We start from the raw sequence: 15,972 nt of genomic DNA, 5'->3' as shown, positions 1-15,972 counted from the left end.
CATGATCGTGAAGTATGCGCCTACCCGAAATCTCCGTTCAGATCAACTTTACTTACTCACCACTCCCTCTTTGAAACGGAAGCGACAAGGTGGCTGCCGCTTCGCCTACCTTGCCCCAAAAGTCTGGAATGCCCTCCCTCTGACAATTAGGAGCTGTGAGAATCTTATGATGTTCAGGAGAGCCTTAAAGACCTGGCTGTTCAAGCAAGCATTTGCATAGGTTATCCACCAGCAATTTTCCTCACTCTCAGCGCCATGAAACCCTTGGGTGCCCGTGCGCTTTAGAAGTTGTTATTAACATAACATAACAAAAGAGGCGCCAAAAAATAAGAAATCCTTTCACATATGAACATTTTGTTTATATAAATGAAGGGGCAGATGTATCATCATTGCAGTTTGCAAGTCCTTAATAGCGAATTTTACTGACTCGCTATTAAGGACTGGCAAAATGCAATGTATGTAGGTTTTGTAATAATAAGTGCGATTCCTACATATTCTTTATTTGCAAATCGCAAATTGCGATCCGCAAATAAGGAATACCTTCCCATTCATTCCTATGGGCCTCTGAAAGGGAAGACATTCGCAATTTGCGAGTACCCAATAGGTTCTCGCAAATTGCAAATGCAATTTCAAGGGTTCATGGGTGCCAAAAGGACACCCTGTTGCACCCCTGAAATATGCATGTGTGCACATGTGGTGCACATACATGCCCTAAGGGCATGTATGTGCAAAACATGGCACTTTGAAAAATGCAAAAAAGTGAATTTTTCTAGGAAATCGCACATTACCACCAACTTGAAGTTGGTGGTAATTTGCGATTTCTTAAGGTCAAATCGCTAATTTTGGCTCCTTCCAGAATTGCCTTTAAGGAATCGCAATTTGCGATTCCTTAAATGCATTCGAAAAATAGGGAATCGCAAATTTTGCGATTCCTTATTTTTTGATGGCCTTTTGGTATGATACATCCCAAAAGGCTTTTTCCCATTCGCAAACAGGGCGGATTCTGTGAATCAGCCCGTTTGCGAACGGGAAAACTCTTGATACATCTGGCCCAAATTGCTGAGAAATAACAGAAGATTTTAGGAAATCTTAATAAAGTGATTTTAGACTAAGGCTGTATATGAGCTTTGCTATTTTTGAAGAAAATTAAATAGATGATGATGATAGGCCTCTTGATTTGTTGGCTCAGAAGGCTGCCAGACCCTTTAATTCCTAATTGAACTGTGAATTGTATTGGGTTCCTTCATATGCATGGTACTCTTTTGAAAATTCTTAACAGATAGTTGTTTACACTTGTTGGGGGTGGTGCTCGTAGGTTGGATGCCCTCGGTGAGACAATGCCATACTGTCTTTAGAGCACATGTAGCACATCCTACAAGCTTTTCTTCAGACATAGACAGTGGCTTGATAGAGTTGGGCTGACCTGTTTGGCCTGCCTGGTGCTGAATGAGCATACTCCATGCCTCCCCACTGTATGTGAGGACTACAGAGGCCCTTGTCTCTATGAAGAAGCCTCCCAGGTCCGCATAGACTGCCCTAAACCAGAACCTGGGGATGAAGGCTGTGTTTTCTTTTCTGATGTTGAAATGAAGAAAGGGGTTAGCCCAACTAACCCCAAATCACCTGAGCAACAAATACTGAACGAATGGAGTGGTATACTGTAGGGATAAATTCAACGGAAACCTCTCATGCCATAAAGAAATAATTACTTTCCACCAGGATTTTGACTTAATCATGAATTCTTTTATTAGTTAATTATATAAGACTATTTGTGCAACTGTTTCATTGTGGCATGAGAGGTGTTAGACCTGACTGCCTCAGGGTTGTCTTCCCCCGAACTTTTTTGCCTTCCTCCTACACATTTTCTGACCTCGTTTTTGCTGGCCCTATGACACTGAGCACTTTACCATTGCTCACCAGCGCTACACTGCAGGCATCTACTGCTTTGGAAATATCCAAGTCTTTAAGGCTTTCCTGAATCTCAACTGGTAAGTGTGTGCTCTTAGATTGGGTGGAAGCTTGTTCCACAACTGAGTAGCCTTTATTGGAAAGGCTCATCCACCTTGTCGGACCTTACGGAACCTGTGTATCTGAATGAGATTTGCGGTAGCAGAAGCAGAACGTAATGACTTTCTGGGGACATATCTTATCAGTCTAAGTTGCAACAGCACAGGGCCCTTGTTCTGAAGGGCCCTGAACACGATGCACATAGACTTTGAGAAGATCTTCTGTTCCATGGGGTCCTCTAAGGGCAGTCGATGCAGAGGATCATCGGAGTCTATTTAATGTTAGTTTAGCAGCAGCAGCCTGAACTCTTTGCAATCTCCTAACCAGATACTCAGGAGTTCCAAGGAGAAGAGCATTACAATAGTCAAGTTGCCTAAGTATAATGCTATATGCTTTAAGGAATGTTGCCTGTGCAGGTTGTACCGGTAACAGATTTCTGAGGCCGCAGAGCAGTGAAAAACAAAGGCCAGACTAATTATTAACTTGCCTCTCAAGAGAGAGAGATGTTCATCAAAGGTGACTCCCAAATTACGAACAGCCTCTGAGGGTGCAACTCTGTCTCTGTGGGTAGTGGCCAGAAGAAAGCGGATAGTGGAATTGGGACTTTATTTGCCGAACAGCTGAGGAATTTTGTTTTATCCCCATTTAATTTAGGGGAATTGCCCTTCATCCACTTTATGATGTCTGCTAGACAGGTCAGAAATAAATGTGCAGCATCCTGATGACTAATATTAAGAGGCAGGATCAACTGTGTATCATCAGCATAGTTAATCAAGATAATAATATGCATTTTTATTAAAGAAATTAGAGGCTTCATATAAATGTTAAACAATACCGGATTGAGTGCCAATCCTTGTTGAACACCTCTAAAGTCAGATCGATAGGGTGACAGACTAATAGCGGTCCTACTGGTAGGGTTTTATCCACTCTAACAAAGTACCGCCAAAACCAAAAGATGTTAGCCTTGCTAGCAGGGGTGGTGGTTTACCGTGTCAAAGGCTATTAACAAATCAAACAAAATTAACACTGTCCACTGTCAACCCTCAGACGCATCTCATCCAGGTCAGATAGCAAGCTGTCTCAGTGCCGTGGCAAAAAATGAATGTAAATTGTTCTTCCTCCAACAAGGAATACGTTTCCAGGCAAAGAGAAAGGGTCCTGCTTACATGGCGTTCCAGTATCTTTACTGGGAATGGAAGATGGGAGCTAGACCTTTAAGTACTCAAAACTGCTGAATTTACTGATGGCTTTTTCAATAAAGGTGTAATTATGGCTTTTTTTTCAACTAAGTGGTACCACCCCCGATTCAAGGGATTGGTTACAGGGTAGTCTCAATAATGGCATAAGCTCATCTGCCCAATTTTTCCACTGTCTAGTATGTAGAGGGCCTAGAGGGGAACCGGGAATAGTGGTCATGGCTAAACTGAGGACATTTTCTTCCGTAATTGGATCAAAACATTCCATCTGGCATGTTTCTATGTGTACGGCACAACGCAGCACACATAGAAACAGCAAAAACTAGGAGAACTAAAGCATTTCTCTTTGTTTTGCCAGGGTAACACCAGGTTTTCCCTAGTCTTAGTTTTGGTGTTCCTCCATATTTACACCACCCTTGTAAATATGGGGCAGCATCAAAATCAATGAGTGTTGCGTTGGAATACCCAATGCAACACTCATTGGCCATCCCTTTCACACTAAGTATAGTGTGAAAGGGTGCCTTATTTATAAGGCAATGTTAAGCCACGTTAAGTGGCTTAACGCTGCCTTGTAAATAAGGTGAAGCCCATATCACCACAGGAACGTCACTAAAAGAGTCGTTCCTGTGGCAATAGGGGGTTGTATATATGCATCCCAGCCTTACATCATTCTTGAGATCTAGCATCTCTGTGTCCTCATTATTATGTTGAGTACCCACAGCTATACTGATCCTTTTAAAGGGGGGAAACGGGTCCCTATCTGAAGAGTCATCAATTTCCTCTAGGATCTTACTGATCTTCTTCTCAGTGAAGATCGCTAGATCATCTAACTGGGTCCCTGTAGCCGGTCTGCGCTCTATCATGGTCGGCCTGATATTTTACCATGTGCTGGTCTCGCACGCCCATATATCCCAAATAGCAATTTTTTAAACCTGTCGTTATTTTACGTAAAACTTTGAAATTCAATATCTCAAATTCTACTAATTGACTTTTTGTTGTTTTGGTCTTGTTTAATTCATGAAATTAAGCTCTATTTTTCTAACCTGGAGTGGATTCTTTTTGGGTGGTATTTTCATTGTTTTACTATTTGAAGTGTTGCACAAATATTTTACACATTGCTTACTAAGTTAAAGCCTGACTGCTCCCTGCCAAGCTACCTGAGGATAGGCACAGGTTAACCCCTTAGCTGCGGCGGCTATTCTCCCACAGCGCTAGTGGGAAAGGGGGGCCGCGCGGCGCTCCTATACTCGTGACGGAACCGCTCCATCACGAGCCTCGGGTGGGCTGTGCTTGTGACGGAGCGGTTTCGTCACGGCCCCGCCCGCTCAATGAAACGCGCCGCGCAGGCGCAAAATCAGGGATGCGCGGCGAGCGGGCCGTGACAGAAGCGCTCTGTCACCAGCACAGCCCACCTGAGGCTCGTGGCGGAGCCGTTCCATCACGAGCATGGAAGGGGTTAATGTAGGGGTTGCATGCTTCTTACCCTGACTAGGAATGTGTTTGCTGTTTGACTAGGGCTTCTTCCCCAGTCAACCAACTACTCAGTTTCTAACAAGAAGTTTCTGTTGAGTGTATCCTTACAGTATATATGGTCAGTGCTTTCTTGTCTGGCCAGTTGCCGAAGAGCAGGTGTTCTTTTCTCTATGGCCTAAATGGATGTTCACTTGAAAAGTAAGGGCACAGCTCACCAGTCCCTACATTGCCAGCTGTTGCCCTTTCCATTCAGTGGTAGGTATGCTGAAGAACCAAGGAGTTAGACACAGCCTGCCTATTCCTGTTCAAATGTTGATAGGCAGTGCCTGTATGATGCCACCTCAGCCATGCCAGCCTCTGTGTTGCTTTTAGGAGCGGGAATTAAGCAGGTATGGTAGGACACAGCCAGGCCATGTACAACTAGAAGAGAATGCCTGTGGCCTTCCCCATCCCTGACTGGCTGAGACTTACGGGCTGTCCTGGTAGCGATGGGGGAAGGAAAGGGGACCTGCATTCCTTTGATGTCAATGGAAGATAAAGAAGGGGGAAACAGGAAGTAGTGGGTATTGGGGCTCCCCTTCCTCTCCTTCACATTAGTAAAACTGTTGATGGCATTGTTATAATTGTAGTTATTTACCTCCCAGCCTATGCATCACAAATGCTGTGTTTCAGCATATTGCTCAGGAGCTGGCTAAGGTATAGACACACATGCCATTCATAGCTGTCAAGTTTTCAGATTCCTTATTTATGACATTTCCATGGTTTCAGTCTACTTATGAGTGAAATTCACTGACCAAATGTGTGACACTTAGAGTGACACTTTCTCGCAAGTAAAACCAATCAATGAAGTGCATGGAAAGATATAAATATCATAAATCACACCCTTTTGAGCAACTAGAATCTATACAAAGATCTTGAAACTGCTAAAAATAAAAAAATGAATAGGAAGGACACGAAACTACTGCCCCTTTCTAAGAGGATAGAGCTGTAAAACAATTGAGTCACCAGCCTTCGTCAACTTTCAGCCATGCAGATACACCTTCAAAACGTTCCTATATATGTGCACAGTCTTCTCACATCCTACATTTTACAGCTGCTCTACTGCAGCACCTGCTTGTAGTACCATGGACCTATCATACACTTACCACAAGGCCAGTAGTGCGAATACTGGACCATTGGCCCTCGTTCAAGGAAAGTAATGGGTCATCTGGCTGCAGTTTGTTTTATGAAATATAGCAATAATCAGGGTTCAGTCATGGCCACCTCAGGCCTCTGGTACCGCTGCACCAATGGAAGCTACACCTCTGCACCAGACCGGTCATTAAATACAAACTCCTATGTATAGCCACGATGTTACAGTCTCTAAATTGACATCATGACCACTCTCTAGCCAGTGCTTCCACTACTGAATTAATAGCAATTTACCACTGCTGTGAAATGCTGAAACTCAGCAGTGTTTTTTGCATAATTATGGATTTGCATGGGTGGATTAATCTGCTCTGCTAATTACCTCAATGTTGCTTCGGATGCTGGACTCTGTTCATGCTGGTGTCACGCTGGTAGTCAGTCCACTGTACACCTCAGACACTTTCTCTTGACTCTGGGTTTGCGTGACTCAGACAGTGCTGCTGCGTAGTCCGGTGACTGTCAGTGACACGCTGGTCAGTAGTACCTTTTAAAGAGACTTGACACCAACACCTGTGGTTCTCACTGCCCCAATACGTGGAGGGCAGGTGTTGTTTATCATCCGAGTCCCACCCGGGCAGAGGCTAGTCTGCCTAGCGGTGTGGCTTCCATGAGGCGGTGGTGGTGGGCTCAGAATTTGTAAAGCATTTTTCCATGTGCCATCTCTACACACTTACTTCCTCCACAGCGCAGCACTGAGGGCTCGCCCGCGCTTGGACTGAGGAGACGCCACTCTGGCGGTGGGCACAGATATTAAAATGAAAGCAGCTGCAAGCTACCTGAGGTGTCAAAGGGGGGCAATAAATGCACTGTGTGGTAATAGTGGGGTGGCTTCTTTCAGGAAAAGAACGATGGGCAAGGTGCCACCACCTCCACCTCCACCTCCACCCCGCCCCCAGAATCAAGTAAGTGCAAAGCTGGGTCCCGCTTCTGATTGTGTATTTATTTTAACCACACGCTGACAGACCACTTGGTATGCTGGCTTAGGCAGCTGGGCTCGGCTTGATTAAAGCTGCGGTAGTGCAAAAAATGTTTGTAGTTGTTAGTTTGTAACTTGTCTGTGTTGAATAAAGAGGCCACAGTGATTATCTAGAAACTGATAATAGGCTCTTAGGCAGCCTAGGGAGCACATGCACACTGACAGCACACTTGTTGCTACATAGCTCCTCATTCAGCCACATCCTCATGAGGTGGTCAGGGCGGAGCTATAATGCATTACTAATGTATTTTAGTACAGTGATGTGGACACCACACTAAAATGTGTTAGTGTAACCCCTGATGCGTGGTACTTGGCAGGGCTGGTCATTTGGAAAAACCTGTATGTGCCCATGCTGTAACGTCATCTGCTTGTGTCACCTTCCATCTCTCACAACCCCTCAGGCATCATTGATTGTGCCTCTTTATGGGTATATAAATGTCTCCATCATACTTTGTACTAAAATAAATATCAAGAGCTGTGCGATTCATGCATGGAATCTCCTTTAGAACTCATGTGAAAAGGTATACCTTGTTCTTGATCAGGGGTGTTACCCTTCAGTGAGCCCCAACTTAGCCCAAGACCAATGAAAATATGTGAGATGTGGAAGAATCAGGGCCCTTCATCACATTCTGCAGCAGGACCCCATCCTGTTACGTGATGTCACTGTTTTTGATGTTGCTGATTGGAGGGTATGGAAATGAAAGAGTGCTTCATTCTGAGAAAGCCCAATCAGGCCTGTTTTCATCTATCATTCAATACAGTTTTCCTGCCCTGTCAGTCAGAATCTAGAATCTACCCCAGGGAACAATTACTTCATCATGGAACTTCTGCTGGAGAGCCTTGGGATTACAAAAGACAACACCACAGTCAATTGATTCTAGGCATGCAACGAATACACGTGTCATGCTGTTTCTGCAAATCTCATAAAGCCCAGCGGGGAGTGAGTGAGTTCCTAGGGGGAGCACAATCAGTGTATCCTCTCCTCTGGGAGCAATAAGAGCACTTTAGCCTGTTGGAGCCATATCCGGCAGCAAGCACTTTCAACGTCAACATTACCTACAATCTCAGTGGTAAAAAGATTCACCCTTATTGATTTTTAACATGTTTTATTGTGATGTGGTTATAGCCCAGTACCTGTGCACCTCAGAACAGTAGAAATAAATGCCATATATAGTTGAACCGTATTGGAAAAGAAACACATCTCATTTGTAAAGTCAAGTACACTTTATTATACTTATATAGCTAAGAGCACTGCAAGTGACTAATAAAGTGAAGACAATATGTTGTGATTCAAATTACATTGTTACAGCTTGCCTGGTACAATATATATATATATATATATATATATATATATATATATATATATATATATATATATATATATATATATATATATATACATGTATATATATATATATATATATATATATATATATATATATATATATATATATATATGTATATATATATACAAGCAAAGTCCTGCAAGAGTGGCTCCCCACACGTTCCTCAGGTACAGATCTCTCGACACCAGATGTATATTTCAAAGTGGTTTTATTTTTCCCTCGCCGTCCTTGACATTCTGACTAGGAGTTAAGAGGCCATAGTTTTTATTATAGAGTATAGGGGGAAGGGGATAGCGCTCCAAAGTTTAAAAGATATTTCAACTATTAAAAAATGTTTTATATTATGATAGCAAGGGTATGGATAATGGTAACAAGAGTAAATACTTTTTGATTGTAGACAAAGCCATTCAGAAAAGAGGGTGGTGATGGACAGAGTATCTGAAGTAAGCAGAACACTCCTACCCAGTCCAAAGATCAGGGCTTGATCCATCACCGTTTTTTAGCTCACTGCACCATCCCAGCTCAGAACCTGGCTACATGCAAATTAGTCTGTCCCTGGCCCAGTGCATCATGGGAACAGGGCAGACCAAACTACCAAGCCAATTCTTTTACTGGAAAGGAAACAAGCTTCCGGGGACCGGTTTTTGGCATTACAGCCGTCTTCGGCCCGGCTTGCTTGAATCCTGATGGTGCAGTGAGCAAGGGACTCACATCTGAGCATACCCTTCCACGCTTATGGTGGAAAAAACGATTCAGAAAAGGGGGTGGTGATGGACAGAGTATCTGAATTAAGCAGAACACTCCTACCCAGTCCAAAGATCAGGGCTTGATCCATCACCGTTTTTTAGCTCACTGCACCATCCCAGCTCAGAACCTGGCTACATGCAAATTAGTCTGTCCCTGGCCCAGTGCATCATGGGAACAGGGCAGACCAAACTACCAAGCCAATTCTTTTACTGGAAAGGAAACAAGCTTCCGGGGACCGGTTTCTGGCATTACAGCCGTCTTCGGCCCGGCTTGCTTGAATCCTGATGGTGCAGTGAGCAAGGGACTCACATCTGAGCATACCCTTCCACGCTTATGGTGGACAAAACGATTCAAAAAAGGGGGTGGTGATGGACAGAGTATCTGAATTAAGCAGAACACTCCTACCCAGTCCAAAGATCAGGGCTTGATCCATCACCGTTTTTTAGCTCACTGCACCATCCCAGCTCAGAACCTGGCTACATGCAAATTAGTCTGTCCCTGGCCCAGTGCATCATGGGAACAGGGCAGACCAAACTACCAAGCCAATTCTTTTACTGGAAAGGAAACAAGCTTCCGGGGACTGGTTTCTGGCATTACAGCCGTCTTCGGCCCGGCTTGCTTGAATCCTGATGGTGCAGTGAGCAAGGGACTCACATCTGAGCATTCCCTTCCATGCTTATGGTGGACAAAACGATTCAGAAAAGGGGGTGGTTAATTCAGATACTCTGTCCATCACCACCCCCTTTTCTGAATTGTAGACAAAGCCAACACTTTTTATCTCCCCTCGGACTTCTCCTGGGCTTCTTCCTATTCCATTTTGTCAAGTGTTATATTTGATTCCCCAATGGAATGAGTTATTGATCAAACGTGTCACTCGAAATTGGCTGTCCATGTATCACTTCTTGTGCAGTGTTCACTATGGCTACAATCAAAAATAATTTTTGATAAGATGAGCACTAAAGAAGCAAATAACAAGCACCCTTAGGACACTTCTATTATGTTCAATCGAAACATGGATAATTGGCTCATAATATATATAGAGCTGTACTGGCTTTGTGACTTGGTTGGAGTGCTTAGTAAAACGTTTGTATATTATATATATTACCTACTGGCGGTCGCCAGTAGGTAGTTATAGTTAGGACTGTGTTTCTATTCAAAAAGCGTTTTTTCTTTTCCCAATTACTTTGGCGCCGGTTGACAAATCTTCGCAAATTTTCAAAACTAGTGGCACGCTCCTGTCCGCTCCTATCTTTAAAGTTTCGGGGTGATTCAGCAAGCGGGGGCCGAGAAAAAAGGGGGTCCCAAAACGTGTTTTCTCCATGGTAATTCCCATAGGAAACTTTAGACACGGCTACAGCCCGAACTGCTGAACGGAATTACACCACATTTGGCAAAAAGGTAGCCCTGGGTTCAGAAAGAAGTCTTTTTGTTAAATGGTGTAAATCCGTTCAGTAGTTCCTGAGAAATTAAAAAAAAGGTCAAAAAATACATTTCCCATAGCAAACTTTAGATACGGCTACAGCTCAAACTGCTGAATGGAATTACACCAAATTTGGCATAAAGGTAGTCCTTGCCTCATTTTTTGTGTAATTGTGTAAATCTGTTCAGTAGTTGCTGAGAAAATAAAAAAATAAAAAAATCAATATATAGAGGCGCAGTGGATTCGCGCAGCCTGCCGATTACGAGCGGCATTCTAATTGGCTGTCAACACTCCAAACCAGGAAGTGTTGGCAGCCATCTTGTGCCTCAGTGAATGAGGCACAAGAAAACGGAAAATAAAGGCGTAAAACAAGAAAAGGGGGCAGGGTAGAAACACCCAGACCCCCTAGGCCTGCTCAGGGGGTCCCACAAGGACCCCCAGGGCCAAAAAAAAGCATTTGAAAAATTGGGAAAATCCGCGAAGGATCTGCGGATCTGGCCGAGAAAAAAAAAAGCGTGGGCTCCCGTGCTTTGTTAATATTTAGCCCCCGGGTGGGCCCGGTCCCGGGGGCAGTGAAAAAAAAAAAGTGTGAGGGGTCCCAATCCCACCCACACTGTCCCGGGGACCACCACCTCCCCAGGGCAAGATAATTGAGTCGCAGTCCCTGGGGCTTCTTTTTTAATCTATGGGGGCCTCCAAGGCCCCCCAAAGCCCCAGGGACCGCCACCTCCCCAGGGCTTTTTAAAAAAATATTTGCGGGGGTAGATGGCCCCCCCCACACGCCCAGGGGACTGCCACCTCCCCAGGGCACTAATTATTCAAATTCCACACCACCCGGGGCTGTGTAGATGTTGGTAGGGGGCCACGCGGCCCCCCTCCTGAAGCCAGGGATGGCCCTGGGAACCGTCACCCCCCCAGGGCCAGCTCCTGCAGTGTCCCGGGACACTGCAGTTTGCTATGGCAGGGCGGGAGCTGTGCTGCTCCCGCCCTGTCATTGCAAACTTGGTTTGGGTTTTAAAAGAGAGAGCAGAAAACCTGCTCTCTCTTCCAAAATCCAAACCAGATTGCTTTTCCACACGGGAAGCTGCATGTCAGTAGCTCCCCATGTGGAAAAGCAATGTCGGCTCCCGCAGGATGCGGGGAGCCGGCAGGGACCGTGAGGAATTGGGGCTCCCCCCACGGTCCCCAATGAGGTGGCCAGGCCCCGGGGAAGGGGTCCCCAGGGCCAGAAGTGGCCAGGGAGGGGGGCCATGCTTCCCCCCTCCCCAATAATATTTTTTTTAAAAATCACGCAAAGGCCGGCCCCGGGGCATGGGGTCCCAGGAGCCATAAATGGCCTGATGAGGGGGGCCATGCAGCCCCCCTCCATAATAATAAAAAAAAGAATTTGGCCATGCCCTGGGGGATGGGGTCCCCAGGGCCCGAATTGGCCAATGGAGGGGGGCCCCTGCGGCCCCCTTCCTGTTAATATATATATTTTTTTTTATGGGGGTCAAGCCCTGTGGGATGGGGTCCCTATGGCCCAAAAAAAGTCAAAAGAAAAGGGGCCACACAGCCACCTTTCCAAAAAAATATATTTTTAAATCTCAGGATCGTGCCGGAAGCTCTGTCCCCTCCCAGCAGCACTCTGCAAATGCGCCCCTTGGCGCGTTGTGAGATGGGGAAGTAATTCCCCTTAAATACTGGGAGTCCCGGGAGGCCAACTAGCCAACCAGGAACCTCCAGTATGCGCCAAGGAGCTGCGTTGCAGAGAGGTGGTCCAGGCCATGCCCCTTTTTACACCTCTCTGCAATGCAGCTCTGTGGCCCTGACTAGAGGTACCTGGTGGCTAGTTGGACCCCAGGGACCCTCAGTATTCAAGGGGACTTAATCCCCTAACTTAAAACACGCCACGGGGCACGTTTGCACAGTGGTGAAGGGAGGGGCCTGAGGTGACATGTGTGCAAACACGCCCTGTGGTGCTTTTTAAGTTGGGGAAGTAATTCCCCTTCAATCCTGAGGGCCTCTGGGGGCCAAGTAGCCCATCATGTACCTCCAAAAAGCGCCAGAGGCCTGTGTTGCAGAGAGGTGGTCCAGGCCACGTACCTTTTTACACCTCTCTGCAGTGCAGCTCTGTGGCGCTTACTGGAGGTACCTCGTGGGCTAGTTGGACCCCAGGGACCCTCAGGATTCAAGGGGACCTAATTCCCAAACTTAAAACGCGGCACGGGGCATGTTTGCACAGTGGTAAAGGGAGGTGGCGGGCCTGAAGTGACATGTGTGCAAACACGCCCTGTGGCGTGTCTTCAGTTGGGGAATTAATTCCCCTTCAATCCTGAGGGCCCCTGGGGACCAACTACCCCACCAGGTACCTCCAGTAACTGCCAGAGACCTGCGTTGCAGAGAGGTCCCGACCACGCACCTTTTTACACCTCTCTGTAACTCAGCTCTGTGGCGCTTACTGGAGGTACCTGGTAGGCTAGTTGGACCCCGGGGACCCTCAGGATTCAAGGGTACTTAATCCCCCAACTTAAAACGCCTCACGGGGTCGTTTGCAAGGGAGGGGGCGGGCCCATTCTGCACTTCAGACCTGGAGGTAGTTTTAATGCCCCTGCCCTATAATGTACTAGGGCCTTACAGAGGAGGTCATGCTAATCACAGGGGTACCCAATGAATAGTGTTTCCTAGTGTATGTAGGTGTTTTCACTATATTCTAAGTGTCTGTTAGCAGAGCACTGGCTCTAGGCCTGGGTAGTCAGAGTCAGTTACCACCAGTACCCATCTGAAAAAGTTGAGGGCACAGGATGATTTTGCAACAAGGCCTCTTTCTGCTCCTCTGTTTGTTCTTTCTGCACGTCTTGCTTCTTCCTGCACTTTTCTTCGTCTTTGAGGACTTCTGTTGCTTCTTTCTGCATTTCCTTTGCTTCTTTCTGTGCGTTTTTTCTTCTTTCTTCACATGTCCTACCTCTGTAGGCAAAGTTAGAAACTAGCATTTAAAAAACCTTAGAAGTTCACTTAAAAAAACATAGGTTTCAGGTACTTTATAGTTAGAAATTAGCATTTAAAAAACCTTAGAAATTCACTTAAAAAAACATAGGTTTCAGGGGTGTTATAGTTAGTTGGACATTTTACTCGTACAAAACCATAGAAATTCCCTGTTATATTTAGTTCAGCTAACTATAACTTGAGTGCCCTCAATGCACTGCTAATGACATCACATATTACATCACTCATGACATGGTCAGTGACATCACTCATGACATCACTGATGGCATCTCAAATGACATCACTGATGACATCATCCTTGTGATAGAGTGGCAGACCTGCTCTCACCCTAATATAACACACACTCAAAAATAGAAACTAACATTTTCAAAACAATGGACATACCACTACCAGTTACAACACTCCTATTCAGTAATTCAAAGATCTACACACACATCCACTCATTCACAAACAGTCTTATACAGTCACTCATACTTGTACTCACTCATCATATGTACTCATGCACCTGTACATCCTGTTACACACCGCCACTCATCCATAGAGTTACTCACATGCATAGTCACACAAGCAAACAAAGTATCAAACATCCATTTACTTGCATACAGTTATACATACACCACCACACTTACTTCTACAGAAACTTAGACATACTTACTCTCTTAAACAATCACTTATAGTAACACATACTTATTTATACAGGAACTCTTCCAATCTCTCACTCTCACATACACCAATACTCACATATTCTAGTTTAGAACATATGTAGTTACTCATAAAGACACTATTGAGACAGTCATTCACTCACTAACTCACCTATACACACACTCATCCACCTATACAGTCCTGCACACATGCTGTCTTCAACACATACAAATAGTGAGTCACTCATTCATGCATCTATGCACTAAGTAATACCCCCACCGAACCATACAGACACTCAGGCACTAATACTGATACTCAAAAAACCAACTAACCTGTATAGACACTCATGTAGCTACTCACATTACTCATTAACCCATGTATTCACTAAGATACACTTAATCAGTCAGTTATACAATTTTACAAAAAATAAATCATCCATTTAGACACTTTTATATCCATTTATTCTTCCATTGACCTTGAGATATACATATATAAAACATATTTAATTATCAGAAAAACACACATTCATTGGATGAATTCATCAGTGAAGTCATCAGTGATGTCATTTGAGATGTCATCAGTGATGTCATGAGTGATGTCACTGACCATGTCATGAGTGATGTAATATGTGACATCATCAGCAGTGCATTGCGGGCGCGCAAGTTATAGTTAGCTGAACTAACTATAACGGGGGAATTTCTATGGTTTTGTATGGGTGAAATGGCCAACTAACTATAACGCCCCTGAAACCTATGGTTTTTTCAGTGAATATATATGTATGTACAATTTGTGGTGTATCAATTTGTTTTGTCAATTCCGAACAAAGTAAACCAATTATAATGCTTGGCTCCGCTTTCATACCAGGGGCATTCCGATAAAGTAAGTAATCAGTAATGTCCCCACAGAATAACCTGATTTGGTGCATCACAGACCGCATTAGGGAGGCAGCCAGACACATTATGGAATAATTGGTTCAAATTACTTAAAAGACAATGCAAACGGGTTGCAAGTTAAACAACTTATCTATATAAGGACCTGGATTACAAGCGTTGTCTCCATTTTCGAAAGTTGAGACTCTGGATCCCGCCAGGGACAGCCTGAGTGTCTCCAGTGCAAGGTTAAACAAGGACGAAGCAAGTGCAGAACCCTGGCAAGCACCATTGCTCAGCAATCTTTCCCCTTTTCAAACCTTTGCCCACCAACCTAACAGAATTTCTTTCATCGATTAGACTTGCAATCAAATGCTGTCCCTGCACTGGCTATTTTGCATTCATGCATTGGGAGACTTTAAGCTGATGCTCAAGGGAAGTTACTGTTTCGCTTCTCAGTTTCATCCCTTTAATCACGAGATGGTCGGCAAGATCCGCCAGTCTTGTTTTCTGAATGGCATCACATAGGGTATGGAAGAGGAAAAGTCTGGGCGGTCTCCTGTGAATGCTATATCAAAGAAAAACATTGGAATGGAGCTGTTTTTAGGTTTTACTGTGTAATATTGATGTACTTTTCTTTGAATTGAGTGTGTGGGCGTGTGTTTTTTCCTACTGCAAGACAGAAGCATTTGCTGTCTGTGTGAACTGCAGAGGTATGTGTCAAAACTCAATTCTAGAGGTGATTTCTATCGTTTTGATTTGAAGAAATATGATTTAAAGAGTATGGGCCTCTGCTAACCACGAAGACGACTTGAAATGTTCTCTTGTGTCCCTAGACAGCGGATTTTGTTGGTTTGATAGAACTGCTTTCTGTTGTAGATGACTGTTCTTCACTCCCCTACAGAAGAGATGGAGTAAGGGAACACAAACCAAGTGGCTAGCTTCTTATTCAGTTACAAAAATAAATATAACATGTTAGTCATACTACTAACGATTTTTACTGTACAACATTTTTGAAAAGCTGCTCTCAACATGAAATTAAATGACAGTCCTCAATATATGATGTTCTTATTAGTAAGGACGCTGATTCACTGTACCCCAGGATGTAGCTGCAATTTCTGTA

General features: G+C 44.5%; 1 protein-coding gene and 1 non-coding gene across 3 annotated transcripts in view; both read left to right on the top strand.

Annotated features, from left to right (window-relative positions):
* RGS20 (regulator of G protein signaling 20) overlaps nt 1-15,972 on the top strand; it is a 379,831-nt gene that overhangs the window by 304,469 nt on the left and 59,390 nt on the right. The gene's annotated exons all lie outside the window — the stretch shown is intronic.
* Nucleotides 15,572-15,787, top strand: LOC147724169 (small nucleolar RNA U3). The gene has a single exon (XR_015295454.1). It is a non-coding gene; the product is annotated as a small nucleolar RNA U3 (small nucleolar RNA).

Source organism: Lissotriton vulgaris, chromosome 4_1 (assembly GCF_964263255.1).
Source record: "Lissotriton vulgaris chromosome 4_1, aLisVul1.2, whole genome shotgun sequence".
NCBI classification, from domain to species: Eukaryota; Metazoa; Chordata; class Amphibia; order Caudata; family Salamandridae; genus Lissotriton; species Lissotriton vulgaris.
The sequence above is the reverse complement of the archived record's forward strand: the minus strand, read 5'-3'. Positions and strand labels throughout refer to the sequence as shown.